This window comes from Tamandua tetradactyla, chromosome 9 (genome assembly GCF_023851605.1).
Source record: "Tamandua tetradactyla isolate mTamTet1 chromosome 9, mTamTet1.pri, whole genome shotgun sequence".
NCBI classification, from domain to species: domain Eukaryota; kingdom Metazoa; phylum Chordata; class Mammalia; order Pilosa; family Myrmecophagidae; genus Tamandua; species Tamandua tetradactyla.
Genome location: NC_135335.1, coordinates 90,324,813 through 90,340,250, shown reverse-complemented (window position 1 = coordinate 90,340,250; position 15,438 = coordinate 90,324,813).

Genomic DNA, 15,438 nt, shown 5'->3' with positions numbered 1-15,438 from the left:
CATAGTGGCTATACCATTATACATTCCCACCAGCAGTGTATAAGTGTCCAAATTTCTCCACATCCTCTCCAGCACTTGTAGTTTCCTTTTTGTTTAATAGCACCATTCTTATGGATGAGAGGTGGATTCTCATTGTAGTCTTGATCTGCATTTCCCTTATAGCTAATGAAAATGAGCATCTCTTCATGTACTTTTTAGCCATCTTTATTTGCTCTTCAGAAAAAATGCCTCTTCTTACCTTTAGCTCATATGTGGCCTCTTTTTTGAAGACAACTCGAAAAGTAAAACCACTGCCTTCCTCTCTATATGGATTATGATTGCCAGGGTTGTAAATCTTCTGGCAATGTGAGACATGACTCTCAGGGAGAGCCTGGCCCTGGCATCATGGGATTGACAAAGCTTCTTAACCAAAAGGGAGAAAATAAATGAAACAATATAAAGTTTCAGTGGCTGAAAGATTTCAAATAGAGTCATGAGACCTTTCTGGAAGTTATTTTCATGCATTATATAGATATTCTTTTTTAGTTTTCAGTGGATTAGGGTAGCTAGAAGGAAATATCTGAAACTGTTGAACTGTATTCCAGTAGCCTTGATTATTGAAAATGTTTGTATAATGATATAGCTTTTACAATGTGACCATGTGATTGAGAAAACTTTGTGGCTGATACTCCCTTTAACCAGTGTATTGACAGATAAGTAAAAAATAAGGGCAAAAAATAAATAAATAATGGGTGGGGAGGATAAAGAGCATGAGATGTTTTGGGTGTTCTTTTTCACTTTTGCTTTTATTTTTATTCTTCGTGTATTTTTTTAGTAATGAAAATATTAAAAAATTGATTGTGGTGATGAATGCACATTATATGACTATACTGTGAACTATTAATTGTACATTTTGGATGATTATAAGATATGTGAATATATCTAAAAAATTGCATTTAAAAACTAATTAGTAACTAATGTTACTAATATTTTGACATACTTCTTTCTATTATTTTATATAGTTTTGAAACAATGAATTCATATGTGAATATTAAAACATTAAGAAACAGTTACTTAATGGTTATGTATCCTGCACTGGTTTCTAAGAGGGACTTCATAAAACAGTAAGTTCACTGTGTCCTAACCAACACTGAGCATTATCATATACTCTAATCTTTACAATTTTTATAAGAAAAATAGTTATACTATTGATGTGATCATTTGTTTCCTTGACTGCTTGAAAAGTAAAATATTTTTGATAACTTATCAGTTATTTGTATTTGTGTGTAAGTGTATGTGTATGAACTTTCTTCGGTTTCTTTCCCCATTTTAAAATTAGGGTGCATGTGTTCATTTTTTTCAAATTTTTTTTTTATTTAGTTGATCATTTCATCACCCTTTCTTCTATTACAAAGAAACATGTGCTAGTTGTAATAAGGTAAATCATTCCAAAACTTCTAAGGACAGAAGCATTGTTTTCACTATATTATCACCACCCATTCACTTCCTCTTAAGAATTGTGTTAATGTTTTGATGTATATCCTCATACACATTTCTCTATATTCATAAACACATTTGTAAAACTGTATGTTGCTTTACAGTGAATGTAACTTTTTGCCAAAGCATATAAAATTGCACTCAATTCTACCATTCTTTTATTTTTCCCTCTTTCATACTTTTTTCTCACTTACCAATATCATGTGTACTGCGCAGGTACAATTTTATGGATACCTCATTTTTTTAAAAGAAGAATATTTTTCCATAGTGCAAAAGCATTCTGAAATCATTCAGCCATGGTGACTGAAGGAATTTAAATTATTTTTCTTTATTTCACTTCAATCATGCTATAATAAATGTCTATATAATAGTGTTCTTTAGAATGACTTCCTAAAAGCAACATTTCTATATTAAATCTTTGTATGTTTAAATTTTTCAGTGTTTTCCAAAATTATCACAGCAATTCACATTTCAACCAGTAAGGGTTATGTGCTAGTGATCTCACAACTGATGTTTCCAACACTGGTAATGGATGGTGTTCTAGTTTGTTAGCTGCCAGAATGCGATATACCAGATCTGGAATGACTTTTAAAAAGAGGAATTTATTAAGTTGCAAGTTTATAGTTCTAAAGCTCTGAGAATGTTCCAATTAAAGCAAGTCCATTAAAATGTCCAAATTAATGCACCAAAAAGAGGTTACCTTAACTCAAGAAAGTTCAGGGTTTCTCACTCAACTGGAAAGGCACATGGCAAACATAGTGAAGTCTGCTAGCTTTCTCTCCAGGCTTCTTGTTTCATGAAGCTCCCCCGAGGACGTTTTCCAAAGGTCTCTGGCTACGTGGGCTCTCATGTCCTCTCTCATAGCTCTTTTGTTTTGACACTTTCTCCAAAATGCTTCCTCTTTTAAAGGATTCCCATAAACTAATGAAGACCCAGGTGGAATGGGTGGAGTCACATCCCCCTGTATTCAAAAGTTAATACCCACAATGAGATGAGTCACATCTCCTTGGAGATAGATACTCTAATCAAGTTTCCAACATATAGTACTGAATAGGGTTCAAAAGGAATGGTTACCACCGGAGACCCAGGTTTGATTCCCAGTGCTTGCCCGTGTTAAAAAAATAAAAACATAAAAAAGAATAGTTGTCCCGCAAGATTGGATTAGGATTAAGCCATGGCTTTTCTAGGGCACACAAATCCTTTCAAACCAGCACAGATGGTAATAGGTATTTCTAAATTTTGCTAATCTAATGGGAAAAAAAGAACATTCATTATTTCCTCTGCTTACTGGCCAAGTAGATATCATTCCACATATTTATTATCCATTTATCTAAATAAATCTCATCTATAAATCATGTTTTCATATCCTGTGGCCACTAATAATTGTCTCTTTCTTAGAAGTGTTAAGAATGCCTTAGCTATTAGGGAGAACACAATGTTTTCCCTATGTTACAAATATATTTGGCAGTTGTTATTTGCCTGTGTGTTGTGGTATTGTTTTCCATACAAAACATTAATATTGTACTAACAAATGTTTTTCTATTCCTAAATTTCCATGAGCTCTTATTAAAAGGCTATGAATATGTCCTATTTCGATCCATTTTATAATCCATTGAAAGTATTGTTTCACTGATTGTGTGGTAGATTGAATTATGTACCCCAACAACAGCCCTTTTCTTAATCTTACACTTGATTTTGGCCAAAAGGCTGAGAAGGGATATTATTCCTAATCTTAATTGCTGCTCTTGTAGGTGTGAACCCATTTGTAAATAGGACCCTTTGAAGTTATATCATCAATTGAGGTGTGGACTCATTTGTGAATAGGATGTTCTAAAATACTATTTATGTATTCAGTTGGGGCCCAACTGAATCAGGGTAAGACGTAATCCATAAGCAGAAAAAAATTGGAGGCAGACTTCAGAAAAAATCACAGGACAAGATCTAAGCCTTTGCCAGGTGATGGGAGGCAGAGATGCAAGCCTTGGAACCCTACGGTTGTAGCAAGCATGCAAATGCTATAGTTTTGGGGGCAAAAAGATCACCTGGCTGATACTTTGATTTGGGATTTCTGTCCCCTGGAACTGTGAGCAAATAAAGTATTATTTTGAAGGTGACCCATTATGTGGTATTTGTCATAACAACCCTGGGAAACTAAGACATAATTGACTTTTAGAAGTTTATACATTAATCGCAAGTATGGTTAGATAGTATATATAAACATTTTCCTTTTTCTTTCTTCTTATGCTTAGAATGTTTATTTCATTTTATAATAAAAGCTTGCTCAGTTTTAAATTTTTACTCATGTTCATTATACACACAGAAAATCGTATGCTCTGAGTGTGTAGCTTAATGAATTTTTAGAAAATAAACACATCTTTGTAAACAGTACCTAGATCAAAAATAGAACTTTAATGCATTCCAGAAGTCTGCCTTCTCCTGCTGGTATCCTGTGTTCTGTTCTGCTCATTATATGCCACCACTCTTGAGGAAATCTGCTCCTGATTTCGAACAGCATAGAGTTTTGCTTGTTTTTGTACTTTAGATAAATGGAGTCATACAGATGGCCATTTTTGTGACTGGCTTCTATACTTGAACAGTAAGTCAGAAAAGATAATCTACGCTGTTATAAATAGTTCATTCGTGTTACTTTATAGTATTCTTTTTGTGAATATATCACTTAAAAATCTATTCTCATGTTTATGGGCATTCTGGTAGTTTTGAGTTTGGGGATATTACAAAAAATGATGCTGTGAACATTATAGGGTGTGCATTTTGTTGAGCATATATATGTATTTCTGTTGCGTAGATACCCAGAGACAAAATTGTTGGGCTAGACCTTGGGAGTGTGTCTGGCTTTCATAGATGCCATTAAGCAGTTTGCTCAAATCATTATAGCAATTTACATACCCACAAATGATGAATTCTGGTTAGTCCATGTATTTGGCAACTGGGGAGGAGTTAATATGTACAGTGGTATCAGACTGTAGTTTCAATTTGCATTTCCTTGATGAGTAGCATTGTTGAGCAACTTTTCATTCACTTACTGAAAGTTTGGATATTTTGTTTTGTAAAGTGGTCAGAACTTTTGCTCCTTATAGTGTTTAATTCTATGTTTTTCTTTTTCATTTCAAGAATTCTTTATATATCCTGGATATGATGTTTGGTCAAATGCATATATTGCTATTATCTTCCCCCACTGAGTCATTTGTTTTGTGGTTGTTGTTTTTCTCTTTTTGTTTTTTACTCTCTAAATGGTGTCTTTTGGTGAGCACACATTCTTAATTTTAACATTATCCAGTTTTTCAAAGTTTTTAAAATTATTTGTCCAGTTTAACAAGTCTTTGCTGAATCAAAGGTCATGGAAATATTCTGTCTCCCTCTATAAGCTTCATTTTTTATTATTTACATTATTACATATGTAATATGTGTAGAACTGTTTTTTATTTATTTATTTATTGTGAATGGTTTGAGACAGTGGCACATTTTTTTGCCATGCCCCTCTCCAGTGAACACAAGATTTATTTACCAGACTGTCATTTCTCACTGTCCTTCACTGTTGATAAATCAGGTGACCAAACATGTGCTAGTATGTTTTTTGGACTCTATTCTGTTCCATTGGTCAGTTTTTACATGCTTGGGCCCAAACCAATTAATATAGCTTTATTATAAGTTTCAATATCTGCTAAAGATTTTTACCTCTATTCTTTCAGATTTCCTTGGCTATTCTTGGCCCTTTATTTTTCCATATGAATTTTTGAATCAGTTTTTCAATAAAAAAATGCTGTGTAATTTGTTTGGATTGCTTTGAAACTATAATATAGATTAATTTTTTAATGATATGTCTTTCAATCCATGAAACTGATATATACCTTATTTATTTTGCTCTTCTCTCATTCTCTTTTTAATATTTTGTAGTTTTACTTGTAGAGATTGTACAAATTTATAGTTAGCTATATTTCAAAGTATCTGAGATTTTACTGCTGTTTCTAGTGGTATTATGTCTTAAATTTAATTTTATGCATATTTGTGACTAATGTATGAAAATACAGTAAATTTATAACAAATAAACTTGCTAAATGTACTAGTTTTTAATATCTATTTTGAAGACAAACTTGCAGAGAAGTTGGAAGAATAGTACAATGTACTCCTAAATATTTTTCACCAATTGTTAATATTTTGTTACATTTGTTTACTATTTGTTCTTTGTGCATAATAATGGTGATAATAAATTTTATTATTGCAGAGATTTTGATAGTAAACTGCAAGCAAAGGAACATTTACTCCTAAAAAGTTCCTTATATATCTTTTAAAAATAAGAATATTTTCTACATAGCAACCGGAAAATTATGAAGCACACTAAATTTAACATCCATACAATACTATTATCTAATCTGCTTTCTATAATCAAATTTATCCAATTATCAAATAATGTCCTTGTTAACAGTTTTATTTTTCCTGGTCCTGGGTCCAATCAAGATCACACTTTGCATAGAGTTTTAAGGACTCTTTAGTTTCCTTTAACCTGGAACATTTCTGCAGCCTTTGTCTTTTATTTATAAGGAAGTTTGATTACTTCCTTATGATTAGATTCAGTGATTCATATTTAGTAGAAAACTGTGTGAGTGATGTCATAATCTCCTTAGTATTTCACAGTTGGAGAAACATGATGTCAGTTTGACTCAGTATGCTGAAATGATAATACTGTGGCTAAAAAAATATTGCTAACATTAACTTTACTTGTTTTCTTTTTTTTTCATTATGATGTGGCTGGTATACATGATTTGCATTATACATGACTTGCATTATATTTCTATGAAAATAAAATATATACAAATTTAAAATATAAAACCAAGAGGCATACCTAATAAACCAATAGAAATCTAAAAGAAGGTAGGAATAGAGGAAAAGGAAAAAAAATGGATGGGAAAAGAGATAACAAATAGAAATATGTTAGATTTAAGCTTAGCTCTATTGATAATTACATCACAATAAATGTTCTAAATATTCCAATAAAAATCAGAAAGAGTTAGATTTGATTTAGAAAGCATCATCCAAATATATCAATCTTCAAGAAATCCACTTTAATTATAAGGACACAAATGGCATAAAGGTAAAGGATAAAAAAGAGAATGTTTTGCAAATGTTAATCAGAAAATATCTGGAGTGGTTGTATTAGTAACAAACAATTGATGACATCAGGGCAAGGAATACTATCAAGCATAAAGGAGAATAATCCATAGTGATAGAGGGTCAATTCGATAGGAAGACATAACAGTTCTAAAGGTATCTGTATCTAGTAACAGAGTTTCAAAATGAAACAAAACTGACAGGTCTGAAAGGAGAAGCAGAGAGATCCAAAATTGCAGCTATGGAGATTTCACTACATCTCTCTCAGTAATTGGTGGAGAAGACAAGCAAAATTCTCCACCAATTTGGCCTAATTGACTTTTTTAAGAATGTTTCACCCAACAATAGTGGAATCCTCACTGTTCACAAGTGCAGGGGGAATAATCAACAAGATAAAACATATTCTGGGCTGTAAACAAGTTTCAAGTAGTTTAAAGGGATTAAAATACTACAGAGTATATTCTTTGCCCAAAAGTGAATTAGGAATTAATAATGGAAAGATATTTGGAAAATCCTTAAATATTTGGAAATTAAATAGCACACTTCTGAATAATCTATGAGTCAAATAGGAAATCAAAAGGGAAATTTGTAAATATTTTGACCTTAATCAAGTGAAAACATGTAGATCAAAGTTTTTGGAGTGTGAGTTGTTAAAACAGTACCTATAGCTGAATAAATAGATTTTAATGCTTATAGAGGAAAGAGGAAAGGTCTACAACTATTACCTAACTGATATTAAGACGTTGATAAAAGAAGGGCAAATGAAATCCAAAATGCATTAAAGGCTGAAGAAAATAAAAATGAGTGAAAAATCAATAAACAGAGTTTGTGGAAATCAATATAATGAAGAGATCAAGCAATTAATAAATTTAGACCAACTAAGGGGGGAAGAAAAGAAAGAAGCACAGATTACCAATATCAGAAATGAGAAATGACAGAAGAGAAATAATTATACAGTCTAAGCAAATTCAGTGGATAATAAAGTATTTTAGGTACAACTTTGTGGCAATCAGAATTCTAAGAGCGCCCCAGATTGCTATCCACGGGTCTCCGTGTCCTAGGGAATCCTCTTCCTTGAGTGCAAACGGGGTCTATAAACATGCTCTAGGTGAGCAAACCCCCTCCATTAGATTATATTAGAGGGCGTCGGTGATGCCTAGTTACTCTCATGATTCCTTTACATTAGGTAAGTGCCTTATCAGATTACAGCGAGAGATCCTTGTGGCGTTGCGGAAGCAAACTGTCTTGTTGGCGGGAGGGCTTGTGAGAGGACTCCAAGGCAAAAAACTGCAGGTGACCTCTAGGAGCCTAACAAGATGCCCAGCTGAACACAGGGAACTCAGGAACTGAATTCTGCCAAAAACTGTGCGTCCTCAAACTGCACAAAGGAATACAGCCCTGCAAATACCTAGATTGTGGCCTCATGGGACCCAGAGCAGGGGACCCTGTTAAACCATGCCTAGCCTTCTGCCCCACAGAAAACTGCAAAATAGCGAATGTGTATTTTTTTAAGCTGTTAAGTTTTTAGAAATGTGTTTCAGAACAATAGAAAATGAATACAAACTTGATGCCAATAAAATGGAGAACTTCAAAGAAATGGAGACATTTCTTCACTCAAAATAGCAAATCTGGCATAAAAGAAAGAAAATCTAACTAGGTCTAGGCTGATATGAGTAGTTGAGCTCATGAATTAAAACATTCTGAGAAGAGAAACTCCAGACCACTATGACTTTACTGGGAAAATTTATCAAACTATTAAGGAAGTTATCTATCCCACATAAATGCTTTCGGATAAATAGGAGGAGGGAACACTTCCCAACTCATTTCACAAAAACAGATTACCTCAATACCAAAGCAAAGACATTACAAGAAAAGAAAACTACAGACCAATTTCTCTCCTGAGCACAGACAGAAAACTCATGAATGGATATCATGACTGTGTCGATTTGAAGCTATTTTGCACCCCAGAAAAACCATGTTTTAATCCTAATTCTATTTTGTGCGGCGGTTTCTTTTAATCTGATTCAATATTGTAGGTGGAGCCTTTTGATTAGAATATCTCCACGGAGATGTGGCACGCTCAATTGTGGATATGACCTTTTGATTAGATTGAGCTGTGATTCCACCCATTTCACTGGGTCTTGATTATACATCGGAGTCCTTTAAGAAAGGAAACATTTTGGAGAAAGTTCAGGGCAGACAGAGAGAGCAGCTATAGATGCTTGGACAGCAGTTGCTTCAGAGAACAGAAACATGGAAGTTTGGAGATGCCTGGATCGCAGCAGACGTTGTTGTGTACCTTCCCATGAGATGTTAAGGAAGCCAAAACCTGGAAAAAGCCAAGGGAAACCAAAACATGAAAGCCAGCCCTGGAGAAGAAAAGTGAGGAAACACCACGCTGAAAAAAGCTGAGTCCAGGAGCAACAGACCAGCAGATTTCAGCCACCGCGACTTCCCAGCTGACAGAGCTGTTCCAAACTTATCAGCCTTCCATGAAATAGGGTATCTTTCCCTGGATGCCTGGGTTTGGACATTTTAATGGACTTAGAATTGCAAACTTGCAACTTATTAAATCTCCCTTTTTTAAGCCATTGCATTTCTGGCATATCATTCCGTCAGCTCAACAAACTGCTACAATGATCAAGTGAGGTTTATCCGAAGAATGCAAGATTTAGTCAGCATTTGACTAAGTAAAGTTTATTACAGGAATATATGTCATTTAATATTGAGAAATACGCTAAATAAAGTACATTTCAGGAACATGTGTTGTTTAATATCGAAAAACGCTTCAATGTAATTTACCGTATCAACAGATCTAAAGAAGGAAATTCAAAATGATCACGTCAATAGATGCAGAAAAAAATATTTTTGTGATGTTTAGTATCCATTCAGGATAAAAATTTTGCCAATTAGAAATAGAAGGGAATTTCCTCAACCTGATAAAATGTGTCTGTGACAAGGCTATAGTTATCATACACATTTTGAATGCTTTCATTCTAAGATGGGGAGCAACACAAAGACGTCCTTTCACCACTTTTATTTGACATCACATTGGAGGGCCTAATCAGTGCAATTATACAAGAAAAAAATGAAAGACATACAAATTAGAAAGGAAATAGTAAAATTCTCTTTATAGATGACACAATCATTTATGTAGAAAATCTCAAGGAATCTACAAGAAGCTACTAGATGGAGTAAGTGAACTTAGCAAAATTTCAGGATACATATCCAGCACACAAAATCAATTGTATTTTTATATAACAGTGACAAAAATTGGACAATGCAATTAATTAACTTATTCAAATGTGCAGAGGCATCTTTCCAGATTTATTGATCATCAAAATGGAGGAAGCATGTGGATGGTTCCATCTCCATGTGTTGTATATATTTTGCTGATTATATCAGTCTCTTTATATACAACTGAGTATGATTATATATTGATTTTTCCTTTTTTGTCATGTATTTAATGGGAGATTAAGAGAGGCTATACTATGCTCTGCTAGTCAAATCTCATTAAATCTGAATTCTGACCTTTTTAAATAAAAAAAAGTTATTCTTAAAAAATTAACTGTGGTAAATAATTTTTTTCAGCATATATAATTTTAGGATACATTTTGTCTGGTTTCATTTACTTGACTTTTTGACATAAATCTGTCTTTGTAATTCAGGAACTCATAGAGCAGTTGAAACTGGATTGAAACAATGAAAGAAGATTAAAATAACTTCTTAGAGACATAGCTACTTAGAAGTGCTTATGATACATGATTATATAGAGTTAGTCATTTCTCCTTATACTCTTAATGTTGGAATTGGTGGTTATTTTAAGGTGATGGAACAATTACAAACCTGCTTCCAAGGGAAAAAAATGACAACTTATTTCTTCATTTAAAAATAAATTCCACAAAGTAATTATTCTTAGATGAAAATTTCTGTTCCTTCATCATGGTTGCCACCAGATAACAATCCTATTTGAGCTTTCCTTCCCAAGAGCAGAAGAGAGACTTGTTCAACATGAGCATACCCATGCTATCCAAACACAGTGTTGATGTAGAAATTAATTGGTAATGCTGTAATTTGCTTGTGTTAATGTGTACCATGTCTATAACTATAACTGTATTGAGGGTACAATTTGCTGTAGAAACAACCAGCTCATCTGCTTGACCCCAGGTATTAATGTCTGTTCTAGTTTGTTAGCTGCTAAAATGCAGTATACCAGAAATGGAATGGCTTTTACAAAGGGAAATTTAATAAGTTGCTAGTTTACAGTTTTAAACCGAGAAAATGTCCCAAATAAAACGAGTCTATAGAAATGTTCAATCTAAGGCATCCAGGTAAAGATGCCTTGCTTGAAGAAGGCTGATGAGGTTCAAGGTTTCTCTCTCAAGTGGAAAGGCACATGATGAATACGGTCAGGGTTTCTCTCTTGGCTGGAAGGGCACATGGCAAATATGGCATCATCTGCTAACTTCCTTTCCAGCTCCCTGGGAGGCGTTTTCCTTCTGCATCTCCAAAGGCCGCTGGCCAGCAGACCCTCTGCTTCATGGTTCTGTAGCATTCTCTGTTGTCTCTGAATCTCCTTTCTCCAAAATGTTTCCTCTTTTTATAGGATTCCAGTAAACTGATTTCACCAGTTCATACTTATTTTGCCATATAAGTAAACATAAAAGTGTTTGAATTGCCAGGAAGGGTCAGGTCCTGAGAAATAGCAAGGTTATGGGGGAGGAAGTCAGTTGTGTTCTTGCCATGAAGGAATAAATGCTTCACTAGGTTAAGCAGCTATTATGCCTAGAAAAACTCAGTGGTGGCTCATCTGAAGGACATATTGCTTGAAAATCTGAGGACTTAACAGAGCAACTGAAGGAAAAGCAAACTTGGTATCAAGAACTGTTGGTGGGCAGATGTATGGAGATGTGGTGAGAGTAAAAAGTGACAAGGCACAAGACCAAAGGCCCAGGGAGTTATTATTAATTATTTATTAAATTAATTATTCCAGGAAGTTTGGGAACTAAATAAAAGTGAAGTTATTACTGACAGCATCACTGGAGTTATCCTGTGAAGATAAGTATTTTGTTCTAAACTGTGGTAACTTCTTTGAGTCTGATTTTTTCTTTCTCATGCTATTGTCACAGTGGAATATCAATTTGTCTGTGAATGGAGTCTTTAATGCCTTAAATAAAGACTTTAATAACAAGGCTACTCATTAGCTCCAGACATTGCTAGCAAATTAGTAGCCTCAGGTTTTGGTTACTTGAAAGTATATTGATTGGATATTAAAGCTAGTGAAGTCTTAATACACACACACACACACCCATATGTCACAATTTCAGTTATGGTACAGCCTTGGAAAGATGAATGGTGATTAAGGAGATAAGGTGTAGGGAAGTGGGCAGATATATAGCTGGTATCAGCAACTGGAAAGAAATGGATGAACAAAAATTGAAAGTGAATCAGGATAAGATGATGGCAGATTAGTCATTTTAGAAAGAAAACATTAGGATAGGACATAATTATAAATCAGAGCATTTGAAAATATGCTTGAATATATTGAAGATATGTTCTCACCTAATCACTTTTTTTTTCAAAGAGAAAAAGAGTTCATTACTACATATTTTGTAGGAGGACAAGACAGCCTAGTGGCTCAAAATCTGTCTTCTCTCCGAACTGCAGTAATTTGGGTAATTTTACTAGAGAAAATATGGACAGGGTTTAGGATAACGAATTTAGGACAATCTAATTATTGAGCATGTGCAGATTGATTACATGCTTAGTCACAGAATGTTTGTAAGGAAATGATGGAATGAGGTATCCGTGCCTTGAAGGTTAAAATCTAAGCTGCTGCGCATGTCAAGTGGAATGTGCCTCTCACCTCATCACCTGCGCATGTGCAGGTGATTAGATGAGAACTCAGAGGGAAAAAAATTGTATATTGGCAATATTGGTTGATATCTTGTAATGTTGAGGAGTTTGGAGGAAAGCATTTACAATCCTGAGTTTATAGCCTGATGTGTACAATGTATCTAGGTATTTACTTAGGGCTGAAGAAGACTGGTTTTTAATATGGTTGTATGCTTAGTTTAACGTTGGATCATTAAGGCTTAAAAGAGAAGTATTGTTTGCATTCAGAACTCATTCATGATCTGGGAACACTACCAAGTACAACAGGAAAGAGTCATTTTAGGAAATCTGTAAGAGCCTGCCTGACTTTTGGAAACCAGGACAGAAATGCAGGACACCCATGTGTAGCAGGATTTTAGTTCAATATCGTTAACATATGTTCACACCCAACACTTTTCTTCCCCTATCATTACTACCTGCCCTGTTCTGTATCTTCTAAAATGTCTTCCTGTTATAGTTGGACCCACTCAAATATAGAATGAACTCTCTAAAACTTTTCCTTCTTAATACACCTTGGATTGTTCCTCAAAGCTTCTCTCTAAATTAGTGTGGCATATGAGGGCTCACGATATGGCCTTTGATTACCTCAGTGATCCAGTCCTGAACTATTCATAATGTCCCCAATGCAAAGCCTTCTTTATACTTTTTGAATATCTTCCTTCATTCATCTGGAAAATCTATCCCTATGCACTTTTTCTATCTCCTAGGAATTGGTTCCTGTGTACTCTTCAGAAAAGCCTTTTTCAGTCCTCCTATGTGGCCTCAGAGTTAGGTGACTTTTCTCTGTGAATCATATCATCCCTTTTACTCTGTTGCATTAATTTTCTTGTGTGGCTCCCTCACCTGATTATATGTTCTATACCAATAAGAACTCTCTTTATCTTTATATTTCTATTATTTGGCAGAGTGACTGACACTCGGGGCCACCCAGTAAAAGTCTATCAAATAAACAAATAGATTGTGACCTGGGAAAAGCCACATTTTGAACAACACTCAGTATCTTCTAGAACATATATGTACTTTCAACTAGGATAAACCTTAACAACCACTCTTCCTCTCCGCTGTTGGAGGGGAGAAGGGAAATTTGATAGTTGATCATGCTCCCTGCTTCTGCCTTTAAAGATCCCATGTCCAAAGCACACAATGCATTCTTTCTTCTCTAAACTATTTTTGAAGGCGGTTGAAATGATTTTTCCCTAAGGAGCTGGTAGGTTGTTTTATGATTCATCCCAATTATTTTCTCTTAGCAACATTTATAGCAACATTTTCTCTTAGCTCCCATTACATGAAACTCCATTCTGACAAGCACTCAAGTGAAGAGTTTATCTACAAAATGACTGGTCAGATTAGGTGTTGACCATGGAATTTTTAAAAATAAACTTTCTAAGGAGCTACTGAAATTATATAAATTTCATACTTGTAAAATGGCTTTATTAGTAATTAGCTTTGTCAATTTGTGTTACTTAGTACAGACCAACAGATATTAAATAAAAACTGCAAAAATGTGTAGAAAAATCACGTAAGAGAAAATTCTGTTATAAGGAGTCATTCATTCTGCTTCAGTTAACATTTTAAAGATACTGATAATCGGGGCTAATTGTTCTTACCATTATTTTGACGTTTTCATCCTCTAATTTTTGATGTTTTTACTTGTTTTTTCATTACTTGGAAATCCATTGTTCACAATACTTATGAATTCGTAACCTCTCCTTTTCCACAATACATTGATAGCAAATGAGAAACGGAAATAATTGCAAAAATATGAAATAATAGGGATGATTTTATCAGATTGATTATTTATAAAAAATGATTCACTGAAGAGGAGTATTTCTTGAATGAATACATAGACCAGTAAGTGTAACCAACTGATGCTTATGTTTTTTTCTCTCCAGTTAAGGAGAAACCACTGTTTTCTCATAGTTTGTTATTAGTAAGTAATGGTTTAGTCATGGAATTACTCAATTCGGACAATTCCATGAATCAACTGCATCCTTCATATGATATCACATGGACCACCTGCAAATGTTGGATAGGAAGGAATTAGCACATTCAATCAGTTATTTTGCTATTTTAAATACAGGGATATCCAGTGCCTGAGATTTGATTTTATAGCAGACAATACAATGATAAAGAAAAATATATTTGCTAATCTATAATTTTCTGAGTGAACTTCTAAGGTCCTGAAGGTTTATTCTGAGGCCGGACTCTGATGGTAAGACTTGGAAAAAGGAGAGCGTGCATTTTGATTATTTTATGATAACCTGCAGAAATAAAATTCATAAATAAGATTTGATTATTAAAATTAGAATTTATTTCTAAAAACAAGTGTTAGATAGACATGTGATCATGTTGCAAAATGGTAGGATGACAACAGCACTACAGTTGTGGTTTTTAAACTGAATTTGGCTGTCCAAATGTACTAAAAGTAGCAAAAACAATTAGAACGTTGTTCTGGTTTGAGGCTATTATGTACTCCAGGAAAGCCATGTTTTAATCCTGAACTAGTCTTGTGGGGACAAACTGTTTCTTTTAATCCCTATTCAATACTGTAGGGCAGAAGCTTTTGATCAGATTATCTCTGTGGTGATGTGACATGCCCAATTGTGGGTGTGACCTTCTAGTTAGATGAGATGTGACTCCACCCATTCAAGGTGGGTTTTGATTAGTTTACTGGAATCCTTTGAAAGAGGAAACATTTTGGAGAAAGCTCAAAGCCAACAGGGATGCTTGCAAATGCAGAAACTTGGAGAACAGTTGCTTCAGAGCTAACAGAGACATGATGTTTGCAGATGCTTGGAGAGCCAACAGAGAGAGCTCACATAGCCAGAGGGCTTTGGAGATGAAGAAAGAAAATGCTCTTGGGGAAACTATTTGAAACAAGAAGCCAAAGACCCCCGCACATGCCATCCATGTGCCTTCCTAGCTGACAGAGGTGTTCCA